Source organism: Pseudorca crassidens, chromosome 11, assembly GCF_039906515.1.
Source record: "Pseudorca crassidens isolate mPseCra1 chromosome 11, mPseCra1.hap1, whole genome shotgun sequence".
NCBI lineage: Eukaryota > Metazoa > Chordata > Mammalia > Artiodactyla > Delphinidae > Pseudorca > Pseudorca crassidens.
Genome location: NC_090306.1, coordinates 7,502,297 through 7,522,253, shown reverse-complemented (window position 1 = coordinate 7,522,253; position 19,957 = coordinate 7,502,297). Strand labels below are relative to the sequence as shown.

General features: G+C 37.8%; 1 long non-coding RNA gene across 12 annotated transcripts in view; it reads right to left on the bottom strand.

The window, feature by feature from the left end:
• The window catches only part of LOC137201612 (uncharacterized), a 172,811-nt gene that overhangs the window by 133,572 nt on the left and 19,282 nt on the right, over window positions 1-19,957 (bottom strand). For 11 of the 12 annotated variants that reach the window (XR_010932249.1, XR_010932254.1, XR_010932251.1 and 8 more), the window contains exon 4: window positions 1,603-1,758. This is a non-coding gene — a long non-coding RNA (uncharacterized lncRNA). The remainder of the gene's footprint in view (window positions 1-1,602; window positions 1,759-19,957) is intronic. The other variant, XR_010932250.1, reaches the window with a different exon arrangement.

Here is a 19,957-nt window from a genome sequence, read left to right as displayed (position 1 = left end):
ATTATACTGCAGAGTAAACGAAAAGGATACATATTTGGCTTATTATAATACTACATGATAAGAACTGCAAACTATTTATTACCAAGATGGACTCCAGGCACAGTGACCTTCTCAAGTTTTGACGTACCACATCCAAGGTCTGATATTCTTGCAATTATCAAGCACTCTCTATGAATTCATTTATAATTTGCTTCATTTTTCTTTCATTTGTATTGTAAGATTTTGGACACTATTTTTGTGACCAGGAAAACCTGGACCCGTGCATCCTCTTGAGCCATGAATTTTCACATTGTGTTCTTTACCCTGGGGAAAGGTCTAATTATAATTGAAAATGGATTTGCCACCAGCCTACTGATATAGGTAGAATTTTAAAGAGTGACATATCTTGACTACATCGAATTTTGTGAATTGAGATTTACTCTTTCTGTAAAAGGATGTGGAGACATGACAGTAAGTGAGATAGAGATGTTCAGGGGTCAGTTTATACAGAGTTTTATATTTTATTTTTAAAAATAATAAGTTCCGGTCTTCCCTGGTGGAGCAGTGGTTGAGAGTCCGCCTGCCGATGCAGGGGACACGGGTTCGTGCCCCGGTCCGGGAAGATCCCACATGCCACGGAGCGGCTGCGCCCGTGAGCCATGGCCGCTGAGCCTGCGCGTCTGGAGCCTGTGCTCCGCAACGAGAGAGGCCACAACAGTGAGAGGCCCACGTACCGCAAAAAAAAAAAAAAAAAAAAATAGATCTTCCCGGACCGGGGCACGAACCCGTGTCCCCTGCATCAGCAGGCGGACTCTCAACCACTGCACCACCAGGGAAGCCCTATATGCTTGCATTTTCTCACATTTGCCTCATCACCAAACTCATCCTTCCCCACCTTGAGTGACTTGGTCAGAGGCAACCCTGTGCCTCAGGGAAATTGGGTGGTTATGGCAGGAATTCAAAGAGAAAGAAATAGAATACTTGATCCACCTTGCAAGAATAAATGACTTTTATGTTTATTTAAACCCCACTGATAAATCAAAAGTTAATCCTGGAAGATTAGAGTATGACAGTTTACTGTATGAAAGAGGTCACAAGAATTCAGAATATGTTAGGAAACATCTAAATGATGGCAAAATATGTGGCTGGAAGCAGAATGAGGAAGCACTCTATGTATCATTAAAGAAATATCCCCAGGATTATACTGTTAGGAGAAAACAGTAGAGCTAAGAACAGGGTACATATTATGGACTCATATTATAATAAAAGGGTGGGAGAGGAAATAACATGTCCTTTTTTTTTTTTTTGCACTTAAATAAACTAAGACTAGAATGATACCCACCAGAAAAAAAAAAAAAGCTACTAAAAAAGTATTTATCTTCCTACAGAAACAGTATAAAGTAAGTGGAAGTTTTCAAGGATGGGAAGGAGACCACTTAGAGCATACCATTTAAAATTATTTGACTACTGAACTGTTTGAACATATTTACTATTCTGAAAAGTAAACTAAAATCCAGTGAATAAGAAGCTTAAGTCTAAGAAGAAATATTGAATTCAGTACCTGCCAATCTATACAAGGAGAAAGAATACTTACTCTATAAAGTACAATTAAAGATATCTTACCTCATAATCTTCATTTGGTCTTAAATCCCAAATAATCTTCGTATCTTGTTTTGTGAAAAGTATTTTCTTGCTCTTGCTTCCCTTTTTCCTCCTTGTATTTGATTTCTCCTCATCCTTTCCCCAAATGTTTATCCATTTCTTCTCAGCCTTTGTCTACTTAAGAGGACAAGAAACAAGTTCTTTAAAATTGAACAGCACACGTTCACCCTGATCCATCAAATAGTCTTACAATAAAAACCTAACACCTTTACTCCAGTCAGTTCCAATTATCTTATTAGGTTATTTGTGGTAGTAGTTCATTAGTTTCTAGTCATTTGGTTTTCAAAGTTTAGTGTGCATCAGAATTACCTAGAAGACTTGTTAAAACATGTCAAAGCACTTGAATAGATATTTCTCCAAAGAAGTTATACAAATGGCATATAAGTACATGAAAGATGCTCAATGCTATTAGTCATTAGGGAAACACAAATCAAACCCATAATGAGATACCACTTCATACCTAAAAAATGGCCATAATTGTTTTAAAAATTAACGAGTGTTGCCTAGGATGTAGAAAATTGTAACCCTTGTTCCCACAGCTGGTGGGAATGTAAAATGGTGCAGCCACTGTGAAAAAGTTTGGTGGTACCTCAAAAAGTTAAACATAAAATTATCATATGATTCAACAATTCTGGTCCTAAGGACACACCTCCAAATAATTGGAAAAGGGAACTCAACCAGTTGCTGGTACACCATTGTTCATTGCAGCATTAGTCACAATAAGGTGGTAATCAAATGTCCATCAACAGGTGAATGGATAACTAAAATGTGGTATATACCTACAGTGGAAAATTATTCAGCTATGAAAAAAGATAAAGTTCTGACATTTCTACAACATGGATGAAATTTGAAAACATTATGCTAAGTGAAATAAGCCAGAAACAAAAGGACAAATATTGTATGATTCCACTTACATGAAATATCTAGAATAGAAAAATTCATAGAAACAGAAAGTAGATTAGAGGAGACCAGAGACTGGGGGCAGGTGGAAGATTGGGGAGCTATTGTTTAGCAGGTACAAAGCTGCTCTTAAGAGTAACAGAAAAGTTTTGGAGATAAATAGTGGTGATGGTTATACAACATTGCATATATGATTAAAGCCACTGAACTGTGTATTTAAATGATGGTTGAAATGGCAACTTTTCTACTCTATATATTTCACCATAATAAAAACGCAAAAATAAAAAATCCAGTGCTAGGCATATCAGAGTGAAAATTTCGAAAACAAAGACAGAGAACATATATTAGAATGAACAGACCACTCAAAAGCAATAATTGAAGCCAGAAGATAGCGAAATAATATACTCAAAAGATTGAGAGAAAATAACTTCAAATCTAAAAATATATACCCAGATAAATCATCACTTACAAACAAGGGTCAAAAAAAATTTTTTAGATGAACAAAAGACAGACTGGGAGAAGATATTTTTAATTCAAATAAACAATAAAGTATTAGTGTCTAACAGAGAACAGACTTGTTTAGGGGGAGGGGGTCGGGGAAGGGATGGCGTGGGAGTTTGGGGTTAGCAGATGTAAGCTATTATATATAGAATGAATAACCAACAAGGTCCTACTGTATAGCACACGGAACTATATTCAATATATGATAAACCATAATGGAAAAGAATACTAAAAAAGAATGTACATATATATAACTGAATCACTTTGCTTTTTACAACATTGTAAATCAACTATACCTCAACAAAAAAAGTATTACTGTCTACACTATATCTTTTAAAGGCTATAAATCATCATGAATAAGACAAATCAATAGAAAAACGGACAAAGGACATGAAACAGCAGTTCACAACTAAAGGAAATATAAGTGGTTGGTAAACACAGGAGTTACCTAGCCTCATTAGTAATCAGAAACATGCAAATTAAAACATTATACACATCACATCAGGAAAAATTTTAAAGCTTGGTAATATTAAATTTGGCAAGGTTGGGACTTCCCTGGTGACCTGGTGGGTAAGACTCCACGCTCCCAATGCAGGGGGCCCAGGTTCGATCCCTGGTTGGGGAAATAGATCCCACATGCTGCAACTAAGAGTCCGCATGCCCCAACTAAGAAGTCCGAATACTGCAGCTAAGAAGGCTGCATGTCACAACTAAGAGTCCATATGCCGCAACGAAGATCCCGTGTGTCGCAAATAAGACTCAGCACAGCCAAAATAAAGAATAAATAAATAAATACTTTTTTTTTAAATTTGGCAAGGTTGCAGAAAGGGATTATATACATCGAAGGGCAATTTGTTAGTATTCTAAAATATGCATACACTGGTAACAATTCCACTTCTGAGCATCTGCCATAAAGAAATATTCCATATGTAAATAAGGAGACTACACAAGACTGTTCATTACAGTACTGTTACTAAGAAAAACTAGAAACCACAGTTGGAGTATTAAAATGGCTAAATAAAATGTAGTATTGTGCCCTGTAATACTACAGAGCAGATAAAATGAATGAACTGGCTCTGAATTAGAACATTCAGAAACTCTTCTTCCATTAGATAAAATTCTTAATCCTTTACACATAAATGGCAATTTTTACCCAGATGGATCAAGGAAGGAGAGAATCACAGCAAAATCAATGGAAAGTTTATATAATCCCTTAGGCAAAAAAAAAAAAAAAAAAATTGATTTTCACTTGAAATGTTCAATGAGTAAATTTGCTTAATTTACCTTAAAACTCAGAAGAAACAATTTAAAAAAAATAGTAAAGCCTGGATTTGAATTCCAGTTTTTTTGTTTTTCTGTTTTCTTTAATCCCTCTACAATGTTAACTGTATTAAAAGATGTCCTTCATGTATCCTTAAAAAAAATGCAGTGTGGCAGAGAAAGAACTTTAGCAGGGGAATAAATGAGCCATTATTTTCACTGGACAATGAGCTTGAGTCCTTTTTGGTATAACATTAAAGATACAAGATTTTAATTTCCAGAAGTTGACACTCTTACCGATGTACTTTATTTTTCAGGTCATTTTTAGAAATGAATGAAATTACCTTAATTACCAAGTTCAGCTAAAAAAATTAATGAATTATAATTTTATGGATAACAATAGTTTAAAAAGTGTTTATTATGTTTTTCACTTTGTGTATTCTGATTAGTTTCTAATTTAAAACTAGTAAGGGCTTCCCTTGTGGCGCAGTGGTTGAGAGTCTGCCTGCCGATGCAGGGGACACGGGTTCATGCCCCGGTCCGGGAAGATCCCACATGCCGTGGAGCGGCTGGGCCCGTGAGCCATGGCCGCTGAGCCTGCGCGTCCGAAGCCTGTGCTCAGCAACGGGAGAGGCCACAACAGTGAGAGGCCTGCGTACCGCAAAAAAAAAAAAAAAGAAAAGAAAAGAAAAGAAAACGCAGTGTTTATCGGAGCGATTAAAAATGAGGCTTGACAGATCAGTTGAGACTGATTTATCAAGGGTGTTCAAAGAAGTCTATGTTTTATCCTGTAAGTAATAGGAAGCCAATGGAATCTTTTAAAAACAGGATAGTGGCATGATCATATTTGATTTAAGATGGTAACAAGAAGCAGAAAGGGGCTAGAGTGGTAGGGACAGGTGGTAAGGAGACAATTACAGTAGCCCTTATTTCTCAGGAAAAATGTGTGTGGAAAAAGGGCTGTGAATATATTCTACTTCTTAAAACTGATTCTTTCATTTTTAACACTTAGAGAAAGCCAGAATGCTTCGCATTAATATAACAAGTTCTAGACCAAAATGAAAGTCTACAAAGAAATTTTAATATATGGGCCTACCATAAATAGGTTCAGCTTCCTATGCAGTGTTTTTTCGAGTCCATTAAAAGCCATAATTGACACTAATGGCAAGTTAGGATCAACAATTAATGTGATTAATTATGCATCTTAGTTTGAACTAAGAGGAGGAATGGGGGACTACTAAGATAAGGTTAGACATAAACTAAAAGGATTTTAAAGGACAAATACTGATACATAAGAGACACATACAGCATATACTAGATTCATGCCTCAGATTCTGAGCATTATAGTGAAAGACCATCTCGGATGTTCTGCCAATTTTTTTTTTCTTTTTTAATGTGCTTCCCTTATGCTTGTCCCTAATCTGATACCTTAGCAGAAGTTCTTAGATGCCCTCTTTTCATGTACAGTAATGAAAGATAGCCACAGGGTGGCAGCAAAGGTTAAAAAATATGAGTACTGCTGCTTTATTAACTGTAAAAAAACTTTGTAAAAAAAGGCAAAGAGAGAAGGAAAGGAATAAAATAATCATGGAAACTTATAGTGAGAAGACAACAAAATAAGGTAACTAGCACACAAATTGTCCTTACTGGTCCACAGAATTGCATTCTGGGAATAGTGATTTTGTTTGTGTGTGTATGTGTGTATGGGGGAGGGGCGGGGAGGGAGGTTGGTTGGTTTTCTTAGAATCAGTATATTCTACATGAAATATTACATTTCTTTGTCTTCTGTGAATGAAATGTGACTCTAAACCCCAGCCCCATTAGACTACAGGAAATTTATCTCAAATATTCTGGGGTTCTTCCTACCTGGTGATCTAATACAGGGTCAAGGTATTGCATCCCACCCCACGGCAGTCATCTGTCTTTAGTTTACATGACTGTTTTAGATCCACCACCCTGTGGCCTCCCTGTTGTTCAAAGGGATAGGAATATTTGACAAAGAACAAGTGGCTGGGCCTGGGATCCAGCCTTCCAGGTGCTCCATGCAAACCTTCTCTGTTAATTCCTCCAAGGAAATTACTGACCTCTCTGCCCAGCCTGGAAGAATTGTTTTGGTCTGGGGAAATGTTTTAAGCATTTAGTCATTCTAGTTAGAAACCTTAGTCTCTTAATTGGCTTTCTTCCTTCTTAAATTGTTATTCCCCTGTTTATTCTTTTAAAATCAAAAGACAGGAAACCCTGCCCCAAACCTCCCTTGAGGTTCAATTCTTTCAAATTTTCTACATAGACAATCACATAATCTGTGAACAAAGACACTTTTATTTCTTCCTTACTAATCTGTATAGCTTTTATTTCCTTTTCTTCTCTTGTTGCATTAGCTAGAACTTTTGGGACAATGTTGAAGAGAAGTGGTTAGAGGGGACATCTCTCTCTTGTTCCAAATTTTAGGGGAAAGCATCTAGTCTCTCAGCATTAATATAATTAGATGTGGGGTTTGGGTGATTTTATTTTATCAAATTGGGGAAGTTCCCCGGTATTTGTAGTTTGGTGAGAATTTTTATCATAAATGGGTGTTGGGTTTTGTCAAACGCTTTTTCTGTATGTATTGTTATGAGCATATGATTTTTCTTCTTTAGCCTGTTAATGTGGTGGATTACATTCAGCGATTTTCAAATGTTGAACTAGCCTTGCATACCTAGAATAAATTTCACTTTTCATGATGTAGAGAATTATCTTTACACATTGTTGGATACAATTTTCTAATATATTGTTGAGGACTTTTGCATTTTTGTTCATGAGAGAGTCTGTAGTTTTCCTTCCCTGTAATGTCTTGCCCTGGTTAGGGTGTTAGGAAGTCTTCCCTCTACCTCTATTTTCTGGAAGAGATTGTAGAGAATTGGTATTATTTCTTCTTTAAATGTTTGGTAGAATTCACCAGTGAAACCATTTGGGCCTGGTGTTTCTGTTTCAAAAGGTTGTTAATTATTGATTCAAGTTATTTAATAGATATAGACCTATTCAAATTATCAATCTTCTGGGAGAACTGGCCCCTTTGGCATTATGGAATGCCCCTCTTTATCCTTGACTGTTTTCCTTGCTCTGAAATGTACTTTATCTGAAATTAATATAGCTGCTTCAGGCTTTTACAAAATTAACGTTAGTGTGGCATATCTTTCCTTTTAATCTATCTGTGTCTTCATACTTAAAGTGGGTTTGCTGTAGACAACATATAGTTGGGTCTTGTTTTTTTTTATCCTCTGTAGTAGCATCTGTCTTTTAGTTTATGTATTTAGACCATTCACATTTAAGTTGATTTTTCATATAGTTAATCTCTAAAATATTTAAACTCTTTTCTATTTATTGCCCTTGTTATTTATCTTTTATCATCCACTCTTTTTTTGCCTTCTCCGATTTCAAGTGAGCATTTTTTATGACTCCATTTTCCCTCATCTCTTAGCAGATCAATTATTCCTTTCTCTTTTTCTTCTCCTTCTGGTATTCCCATTACCTGTATGTTACACCTTTTGTAACTGTCCCACAGTTCTCAGATATTCTGTTCTATTTTCTTTTTTTTGAAGTACAGTTGATTTACTGTTCTATTTTTTTTAATCTTTTTTTCTTTGACCTTCAGTTTGGGAAATTTTCAATTCTGTTGACAAATGTTTTGAATATCCTGATACATGCCAGTTTATTGAGCTGTTTGATAATTTCTCTCAAATATACAGCTAGGATTGAAATTGTTGGGTGAAATGATATATACAAACTTAATTTCAGAATTCAGCAAGAAAGTATTCTAAAATGGCTGCAACCAATCTATACTCCCTCCAATAGTACATAAAGGATTCCCATTTCCATTATATTCTTGCCAACATTTAACCAACTTTCTAACTTTTGCACTATTTTTAAATAAAAAGTCTTATTTCTTGATTGCTTTAATTTTTACTTCTCTGATTACTAGAGAGGTGGAGCATCTCTTCATATGAGCCATTAACATTTCTTCTTCTCCAAAGTACTTATTCATGTAATTTGCATATGTTTCTATTTTTGTATTTCATCAATTCTAAATTGCATATTCTTCACACCTTAACCTCCCTGAAACTGGGATACATCCGACAGTTGATAACATCTATTTTATTTATCTGTTGCTGCATAACAAACCACCCCAAAATTCAATAAGTTAAAAAACAACAGGGCTTCCCTGGTGGCGCAGTGGTTGAGAGTCCGCCTGCCGATGCACGGGACACGGGTTCGTGCCCCGGTCCGGGAAGATCCCACATGCCACGGAGCGGCTAGGCCCATGAGCCATGGCCGCTGGGCCTGCGTGTCCGGAGCCTGAGCTCCGCAACGGGAGAGGCCACAACAGTGACAGGCCCACATACCGCAAAAAAACAAACAAACAAACAAACAAAAAAACAAAATCACATCTCTCCCCCACATACAAAATACACTTAGCCTCTCCCCAGAAAATCTCATCCGATTATGGATGCTCTAGGATCTCACCATCTAAATCAGGTGTGAATGGGGTTTGGGGGTGAAGTTCCTTAGGTAGTACTCCTCAAGTATAGTTCCTGAAGAAATCTGTTTTTTTGTGTTGTTTTGGCCTCACCACACGACTTGTGGGATCTTAGTTCCCCAACTAGGGATCAAACCTGGGCCCTGGCAGTGAAAGCACCGGAGTCCTAACCACTGGACGGCCAGGGAATTCCCTAGTTCCTGAAGAAATCTGAACTTACAAGATATCTGCCCTACATGAAAACTCAGTAAATGATAGTGAGACAAAGAAAGGATAAGTGCAACAAATATTCAATCTAGAATGAAGAGTAGGGAAAATGTGCTCTGCTTCTTGATGTGGCAAGGACACAGTGCAGAAGAGCTTGTGGCTCACTATTTTGTACCCTTCAAATATGTGTAGTTTATGGTACATCATTTATACCCCAATAAAGGCATTTGTTTCTTTGTTTTTAAAGAGCATGTTTGATGGAAGACATGCAGCCACCTTTGGAAACACAGTCTGCCACAGTATTTTACACAGTAGCTGTCAGGCGGTCGTCATTCCTTGTTCATGTATGAACTTGGTTGTTTTCCCATTGACCTTTCCATTAAATGACTTTAATCTCTCAATGGTTTAGTTAATGAGTCATTTGAAAAAGGAACTGGAATTCTGATTGTTGTTTGAAACGCTCCCTTGACATCTTCTAGTAAGGTCAAAACAGTGTTAGCATGAAGACCTACTGAATGGTTGTCAGCTTGGCAAACAATCTCAGAGACAATAGTGAGGTCCTCTTTGAGGAAATGCTGCATTACCAGCAGCGCATGATGACACAGAACACAATATTGTATATAAGAACATGGAGTATAAAAGTGATTCAGGGGGCTTCCCTGGTGGCGCAGTGGTTGAGAATCTGCCTGCCAATGCAGGGGACACGGGTTCGAGCCCTGGTCTGGGAAGATCCCACATGCCGCGGAGCATCTGGGCCCGTGAGCCATGGACACTGAGCTTGCGCGTCTGGAGCCTGTGCTCTGCAACAAGAGAAGGCCGTGACAGTGAGAGGCCCGCGCACTGTGATGAAGAGTGGCCCCTGCTCACCGCAACTAGAGATAGCCCTCGCACAGAAACGAAGACCCAACACAGCCAAAAATAAATAAATAAATAAATAAATAAAATAAAAAAATAAAAATAGATAAGCAACAAGGACCTACTGTACAGCACAGGGAACTCTACTCAATATTTAAAAAAAAAAAAAAAAGTGATTCAGAAGAAATGCACTCTAAATGAAAATAAGTTTTAGGAACACTGAATGCCAGATGTAGGTATGGGAGGGAGGCACAGAACAGAAAAGGTAGCTGACATTGCAAATATGTCATTGCTATGTATCAACCAAATAGTGAAAGAGCTCCTGATTTCCAGCCAAGTGTTTTCTACAGAACACTAAAGAAAGATTTCCTGATTTGGATAACCCAACACAAAAGGCACTTAAACAAACAGAAAAATGGATAGCATGGCTTTTGTCTTTCAAAATGGGGTAGGGGGTTAAATTACATTTTATTCCTTAAGGACAGAAAAGGACTGGGGACCTAGCACTGTGTCTGTGGCTCTGATGATTCTGTGCCATATACTGGAATTATGTATATGTGACTATGAACTATTCCAAAATGATAACAAGATTAGCACTTAATTCTACCCTACTTCTCCTTTCTCTCCTACTTTTCAGAAAGCTTCATTTTCTATAATCAAATGTCATCTTTTTATTAAAAATATGATGTGTTTTTGTTTTATCCTCTTCTGTTCTTTTCTTCACTACTGATACTTTTTACTGATACTTCCACTTTCCTTGCTACTTAATGTAATCATGTTTTTTTGTTCTTATTCACTCACTGTCATTCTAGGACTAGTGTCTCTAACTGGCAGTGACCTGAACACAGTGTACAAGCAATCCTGTTAATCAAATGCTCCTAGACTTCTATTTTGAAAATGTACAGTGACAAAGGGAATGATTTGCCACAAATGAACTCTTCGTATCTGAGTAAAGTCAAGGCAAGAATTTTTCTAGAATCAAGGTAATAAGAAAATGTTCCTTCCTCTAGTGATTGGATATAACAGATTCTACCCATGATTGGCCATTTAAAAACAAAACAAACAAACAAACAAAAACCTGGAATAATGGTCTTTAACTCAGTACCCTCTGAAATGGCCTTGAACTGAATGCTTTAGCAACTCTTAGATCACTGCAATCATCAACTTTGACCACAAGAGGGCAATTAAAATCACAAGAGATTATCACGCATGTTTTTAAAGTGGATGACTTGGGGAAAGAAAAGGAACGAAGGACAAGGTACTGTGATAGGAAAAAATGAATTTTGAATTTTTAAAAAAACCCTAAATTTATACATGTGCAAAAACCAAATAAGACCATTCTGTCAATCCCCAACTTCTGTGTATACAAATTGATACCTGAAAACTTTAATACAGTCTAAAACAAAATGTCGATCTTATAACCAATTCAAAATTTCTGCCTATGTTCCTCTCAGTTCTTAATATTTATTTATTTATTAATTTTGGCTGCACCGGGTCTTAGTTGTGAGACCCGGTTGTGCAGGATCTTCGTTGCAGCATGTTTAGTTGTGGCATGCAGGATTCTTAGTTGCAGCATGCATGTGGGATCTTGTTGCCCTACCAGGGATGGAACCCGGGCCCCCTGCATTGGGAGTGTGGAGTCTTACCCACTGGACCATGAGGGAAGTCCCCCGTCTCAGGTCTGATTCTTGTTTCCACAGACCAACAGTGGGGAAGTGAGGCATCCCTCTAGCCTTAGGAGATGGGGATTGGAAGAAAGAGGCAAAGTCTCTCTTTCTGGTACTCTGTTATCTGGCTTCGCTTTGTGTGAAGGATACCTGTGATGGTCGTTTGATGTGTCATCTCAGCCAGGCAACAGTCCCTAGTCATTCAATCAAACACTAGTCTAAATGTTGCTGTGAAGGTATTTTTTAGATGTAAGTAAAGTCTATAACAAGTTGACTGTAAACAAGGGAGATTATCATAATCTGGGTGGGATGGGTTCAATCCGTTGAAAGGCCTTAAGAGCAGAGGTGAAGCTTCCCTGACAAAGAAGAAATTCCACCTGTGGACAGCAGTGCCAGCCCCTGCTGGAGAGCTCTAGTCTGCCCTTCCTGACAGCCTGCCCTTTGAGCTTTGGACTTGCCTAGTTGGCTCCACAGTGGCATGAACCAATTCCATGCAATAAATTTTTAAAAATATATCCCCTACTGGTTCTGCTTCTCTTGTTGAACCCAGACTGATACGATACCCAGATACTAGTTATCTCTTGTGGGGCACTTCTGTGCGTTTTAGGAGATCCCACCCAGATAAATACACCCTTGAGGAATTTCTGCACTGCACCATTTCCTGATACAGGTGATATGCTCTCTAAAAGGCCTCTTAACTTTACCTTAACTCTCAACTTACGGTGAAACATTCCACAGGACCTCTTTCTTCTGGGGTCCCCTTGAGAATAAAGCCCTTTGTAGACAACTCAAACCCCATTACCTTCTTCTGCTTCCTCCTATACCCACTGAACAAATGGTGAAATTGTGATGTGCATCCACTGCATCTACCCCTCCTTACCCTGACATTAGGGGCAATTTCAGCTAGCTTCCCACCACCAGACCTCTCCAAGCAACATTCAGACAGAAGTTTCTCTGCCGTCCACAACAGGGTACTTAGGTCAAATTCTTCCAAGCACTCTTGTTCTCCAGTCAGCCCCGGATCTACAAGTTTCCATAGCTGAGCAACACAGACTGGGGAGTAAGACTGTGTCCACCTGCAGCAAACAGGGGCCCTCCAGTTCCTCCCCCACTTGGCCTGGGCAGAAGGAGGGGAAACAGGCCAGCAATCTCATCATCTACAAATTCCTTCAAAGAATTTGCCTCTGTAATTAGTCTTGAACTTTTCATTATGTGGGCTGTTGGTAACTGTCCCCAGATGAGTTTGGAAAGTCCTATGGGGTGTGTCTAAAGACTCTCTTTGGAACATAGGTTTAGATTTCAACCAAAATTTTGAGACCACAGAAAAGAAGTCTCTCTCATCACGGGGGAAGTTTTTGCACTCTCACAAAAATTGATTATTCATAGGTGAGCTCCTATCCGGAATTTTATATCTTTAAAGAATATTCCCAGGCTGCTCTAGTCTCTCAACAACATTTTCCACTAGTAGCTCGGTTCTGAGTCTAGGGATATTTGATGAGTCCCCGAGTCTGTCAGTGAATGCTATACACTACAGACTCTTAAAGTCTCCTGGATGAGCCTTCAGAAATGTAATCACTGTGCTCATTTCAGTGTTTCACTAGCAAATGCACCAATTTTCTATCCTTTTTGACACAACAATGCTAATTCCAGTTAGTTCCTGGTGCTTCTATAATTATGCTCTTCACTAGAGGTCAGTTGTCTTATACTTTCCCTTAACTAATTTAATCTTAGAACAGAGAATGAAGGATTTCAAATGATATAAAGAGAAAAATTACAAACTAGGACAAAATATTTTCAGCCTGTATCACACATAGATGGCTCATTTATTTAGTATATAAAAAACTTTTTCCTCACTAATTATTTAGGAAAAGATCTATCACCCAATTTCTTTATAAAAAAGGATAAAGGCTATAAACTGTCAGTTCACAGAAAAGGAAATACAAATGGCTAATAAGCATGTGAAAAGATGCTCACTATAATTCTTAATAAGAGGAATACAAATTAAAACCACACTAAGTGGGACTTCCCTGGTGGCACAGTGGTTAAGAATCTGCCTGCCAGCACAGGGGACATGGGTTTGATCCCTGGTCCAGGAAGATTCCACATGCCGGGGAGCAACTAAGCCCATGTGCCACAACTACTGAGCCTGCACTCTTAGCCCACGAGCCACAACAACTGAAGCCTGCACGGCTAGAGCCTTGCTCCGCAACAAGAGGAGCCACTGCAATGAGAAATGAGAAGCCCTCACGCAGCAACAAAGACCCTACACAGCCAAAAATTAATTAATTTTTAAAAACACAATGAGAAACCGTTTTTCATCTCTTTAATTATTAGCAAATATCAAAACATTTCATGAAAAACTGCATTGGTGAAGATGTAGAGGAAAATGAAACTATCATTGCTGGTGGGAGTGTAAATCTGCAGATTTATGTAGAGCAATTTGGCCTGTCTACAAACACTCAAAAAGCACAAAACTACATCTGTAGAAATATAGTCATTGTAGCATTGTTTGTAAAGGCAAAAGAGAGGAAATGATCTAAACTTCCATTAATAGGAGACTAGCTAAATAAATTGCTAAATCCATAAAATAGAATTCAGAATAAGACAGTACTAATGAGTATTAACATAGAAAGAGTCAAGATATACTGTTAATTGGGGATGGGGAGTTAAGTTCAGAACAGTGTGAATACTATGCTACAACTTGTGTGTATTTGTGTGTGTGTGTATGCACACTCGTGTACATAAATGCTTATGAATAGGTAACATCTGGTAAAGAACATAAGAAGTCGACAGTATTTTTCTCCAGGGAAAGGAACTGGTAAGCTGGTAATCAGAGGTGGAACAGAGACTCTTTTTTCATGGCTATATATCCCTTGTAACTTTTGAATTTTATACTGTGAGCATGCACATCTTCAAAACATGATAAATAATAATTTGAAAGAAGTAACACATAAAGAAGAGAATCACAAACTGTGACAAGAGCTTTGAAGAAACTAAACAAGTGGATGTTGCAGAGAGTTAGGAGATAGGCTATTTTGGATAGAACAATCATACAGTATGGCTCAATGTAGTCTCAGAGAAATTAAGCATTTTGCCTAAAGTCACACAGCAATTATTAGAAAAAGGATTTGAGTAAAAGTTGGTCTTATTGACTCCAGCATCAGTGATCTTCCTACTATGTTCCCACTGCTCTCAAGAGGGGACAGGCATTTTCTAAGGAAAAATATATGGCCAAAGAACCAGTGTAACTAACAATTTTCAGGAAAGCATTTGAGCATTCTATACCTGTCACAGCCAGGAGCATTTAGATGCAAATAGTTGGTTACAAGTCATGCCAGGACCTTGCAAGTCATGAACATTACTTAAGCAAAAAATAGGAAGAACTAAGGGGAAGAAACCCGCTAGCTCTTTACTGGGGATCTACAGAGCACATTCTAGCCAATATGTGGAGAGACATCACATATATAACAGTTTGGGACATGACTGTAGCTAAGACAAGCCAAAACCTAAGAGCAGTCCCAGCATCCATGACAAAACTTGGAATGTGTGCAGTGAGGTCACTGACCCTATGTCCATGTAACCAAGGATGTGGCCCTTTTCAAGACAGGCAGGACCTGTTCTGAGGGGACAAAGAAAGAAAATGCAACTTTTGCGAATAGATTTAAAAGCGGGAGAGAAAGGAGAAGGTGCGTTAAGCAGTAATCCAAAGCACAAATGGAGCAGCACAATTACAGTCTAAGCCTCCATCCCCAGAGCAACAGAACCAAACTAGTCCTCCGCCTGGGATGAGCTCAGAGAAGCCCCAGAGAACAGCCTAACACATTGTCAAGGCCAAGCTACCTCACCAACATAAGAGCTTGACAGTGGGGTTAGAGGGTGCAGACTGGTTTCGTTTTGTCTTGATTACTACTGTTTTCTAGTTGCACAGTTAAAAGATAAAAACATTCTCATTTTAAAAGGTTTGTTCTCCAGAAGAAAAAAGAAAGCAAAAGGAGGTTATTTCTTTAATCATTTTGATATTGATAGATATTTGAATTGTTTCTTTGTACATAAATCTTTGTGCATTTGTACAAACAATTTTTTAGAATCTATTGTTAGCAGTGTAACACGTCTACACGCTGACCAGGCCAAAAGCAGGAAGAGTAACGTGGTATGAGATACTATTAGTGTCTAGTCTGAGTCTATGGGAAAGGCTCATGCCTGTCCTTGGTACTTGCCCACGCCCTTGTCCCCATCCTGATCTGGGTCCCACACAGTTTGACCATCCTCTCACTGCCCCTGTCCGTAAACCCTATCTGGTGTGCTCACTATAACCCTTGGACATCGAAAACAGATTACCCTGTATTATGATCCTTTATGCAGAATATTCCCACGCTTCTTTGACTTAACTGCAACCCTGTTTAAACTGTTTTTTTTAAAAAATCATGTCCTCTCATGATGAGTCTGCTAAATTTCCCACAGAGTTGGAAGGGGAGTACAAGTGGCGAGAAGAGGAAAGTCTGCATTTTGCTGTTGTGTGATTGTTCCCTTTGCTGATTCCAGACCATTATTTCTTAATCATATAAAAATGCCTCCTTGAATAGATAGTGGCAGATGGTTGCACAACATCGTGAACATAATTAGTGCCACTGAATTGTACAGCTAAAAATAGTTAAAATGGTAAATTTTATGTTTTAAATATTTTACTACAATTTTTTATTTTTTTAATATTTTATTTATTTATTTATTTATTTTATTTGGCTGCGTCAGGTCTTAGTTGTGGCACGTGGGATCTTTCGGTGCAGTGCGTGGGCTTAGTTGCCCCACGGCAGGTGGAATCTTCGTTCTGCAACCAGGGATCAAAACCCACGTCCCCTGCACTGGAAGGCGGATTCTTAATCATTGGCCCACCAGGGAAGTCCCTACTACAGTTTTTAAAAATGGCTCCTTTAAGGCACATGCCATATGCCCACCTCATACTCAACTCCTTGTCACCAGCGTTCTCAAACCTGTTCTCTCCCTCACAATGATCCAGGACTTAGGTCCAGAACTCAGTCATCCTCTCAGTTCCAAGTTAGACCTCTACTCAGAACAACAAAAAAAATGTATTCATGATTAAAATATAAAACAAAATAACAATAATAATAATTATATAAATGTATTAGAAAAAATTTTGGAAAAATGTATGTATAATCCCAGGTAGGAGATTCTGGATGGAAAACCAGAATCCACAATGAGGGAAAAATAAGAGGCTTGACTTTATTAAAACTTAAAATGCATCAATAGAAAGAAAAAGATCTCCATAATGTTTAAAAACACAAATAACAAATAGAAGGAAAATAATCGCAAGACATATGACTGACAAAAGGTTATCCCTAATATACAAAGAGTGCCTACAGATTGATAAGAAAAAGACAAAAAAAAAAGAATGATAGCATAAATGGCCAAGGGATATAAACAGGTAATTCAGAGGAAATACAAATAACAGATTAATATAAGAAGATTCCCAAAGACACTAGCAGTTAGGAAAACACAAACTAAAACAGGGATATACCATTCCTACACCACTCCCCCAGCCCACACATTCACACTAATGATAATGACGAGCCAAAATTTAAGACATTGAGAATATGTGGAGCTGAGAAGGGTGGAGGACCAGTAACTCATCCATTGCTAATGGGAGTAAAATTGCTTCAGTCTTTTTGTAATCTGGTAATATCTATAAAAATTTAAACTTGCTATACATTTTGGCCCATGATTCATGTCACCTTTATGAATCTATTGTAGAGAAATAGGATATATGTACAAAAATGTTCACAGTACTATTTATTTCTTCTTCTATACTATTACTCCCAAATCTTTTCCTATCCGTATGTTCCTTACTTTGGGGTCCCTATTCTTTAAGTTTCTTGTCTACTTCTGGCGACTTCTATTTTCTGACACATTTTTTCTCCCCTGAAACCACCCTGTAAAATCCCCACCGTTCATCATTCCTACCATTTGACTTCTCTGTTATCACAACTAGTCTGACATGGGCTGTTGCCAATAATCATGTAATAATGCAGACTGAAATCCCTGAAAATGTGTGGCCTCTTGCTTCACCTGAGTGCTTGGTGCAGACCGGCAAATGCTGTGTCTCTAAGCGGATGTCTGTCTTTTCCCTTTGTGATTATTCTAAAATGCAGCCTTCCACAGATCCCAGACTTCTCACTACCTCCCTCATTCTTAGCTTTAGGACCTTGTCTTTTATCTCACTGAGAAGATGGAATTCACCAGACAGGAACAGTCTACATTTTCTTCCCTACCCCTTACACAAACCCTGTCAACATCCTCACCCATCCTCCCCACTTCCCTGAGAAAAGGGGGCACCCTTTCCACCCACGGTCATTTCTTCCAGTTGTGCGTTGGGTCTCATATTCATCGACTGCCTCAAGGATTTGTCCTGCATGTGTTTTTAGTCTCTCCCATTCAACTGAAATTTTCACGTCAAGCTGTAAACGTGCGCTACTCTCTCCTATCGACATGTAAAAATATATTGGCCTTACATATAACCCTTTCTTTAGATAACATCGCCTTCCTTCCTGCCATCACAAAACTTCTTAAAATAGACTTCTAAACTCATTGTTTCCACTTCCTTACCTTCTACTTATTAGTCAGTTCACTGAAATTTCACATCTTTCACCAGCACACCAATGAAGGATGTGAACAATGACCTCCACACTGTCAATTTCATTGACTAGTCTCCTCTCATTATGTTACCTTACATCTCTTTACCATTTTATACTTTGAATGCTCCCTCCACCTTGAAAATCACTCCTTCCTTAGCTTTTATCACATTTCTTTCACACTCTTTCCTGTATGCCAGCACAGGAGTTTTCTCCCCTCCCCTTCATTTCCTTCCCCATCTCAGTACTAATAGTGAAATAAAGACCTTATTATCATCGAAGTTTTGCTATGAGAGAAGACCATTACTAGCAAGGAAAAGATCTGTCTTATAGATGTTCTAACGTGAAGAAGATGAAAGACCTTCTCCTAAGTAAAAACTCATCACCTTTCCAGGATACAGCTGGGAGTGAAAAGTCATCATGATCTTGAGGATCCTGTGGTTCACTTCACCTTTGCTTGATGAGGGTATAGAGAAATAGGCCCTTTAATTCATACATTGCTGGGGACTTTAAACTGGTGGTCCCATTTGAAAGTACCCATTGACCCAGTAATTCCCTCTGATATATTCATACATGTACAAAATAACATATGAACAGGATATTTATCTAAAATCTACAGGAAAAACCATAGGACCTAGAAAAGCTAAAAGAATTTTGAAAAAGAAAAATGAAATTGGGCAACTACATGACCCCATTTCAAGACTTAGTATAAAGCTACATTAGAGTAGAAGTGAAACAAATAAATAAATGGCACTGAAGAGAAAATGCAGAAATTGACCTACATGTATGTGATAATTGATTTTCAACAAAGGTATCAAGGGAATTCAATGAAAAAAGGGGTAGTTATGTTAATAAATGGTGCTAGAATAATTAGACATCTTTAAGAATAATAAAAAAAAATGACCTCAACTCATACCTTATACCATACATAAAGGTAAGATCAAAATAGATCACACACCTAAATGCAAAACCTAAAACTACACAATTTCTAGAAAAAAACATAAAGGCAATCTTTGTGACCTTGGACTAGGCAAAGAGTTCTTAGACAACACACAAAAAATACAAATTAGAATACAAACACTGATAAACTTGACTTCATAAAAATTTTCAACTTCTGTTCTTTGAAAAACACTGTTAAGATAATGAAAAGGCAAGCCACAGACTGAGAAAAAAAATATTTGCAAAGTATATATCTCATAAGAACTTGTATTCAGAATATATAAAGAACTCTGACAACTCAATAACAAGAAAACAAATAAATTGGCAAAATATTTGAAGAGATACTTTACCAAAGAAAAATGTATGGATGATAAATAAGCACATGAAAAATGTTCAACATAATTAATATTTAAGGTAATGGTAATTAAAACCACAATGAGATACTACTAAGTACCTATTAGACTAGCTAAAATTAAAAAGAGACTAGCTAAAATTAAAAAGACTGTAGCACAGTACCGTTCTTGGCCCAGAGAGTCAGTGCAAAACAAAACAAAAATAAGTAAATGAACAGACCTATGTTTTCAACAATTATTTTTTAAAAGCTTTGTAAATCTAATCACTAGTCCAGAAAAACATGTATTTCTTCAGTTTCACTGGCACTGCTCCAAATTCATCTAGAAAAGCTACTTAAGTAAAGGACTGAGTGTACCTGAGTGTGTGAACATTTTGTTCCTTTGCCAGAAGAAAGAGAAAGATACAAAAGGACAGTAGGAAAATCCAGTCATCAGAAAGGAGAGAACCAAAGGAAAAGGCAACTGTTCCTGGCAAGA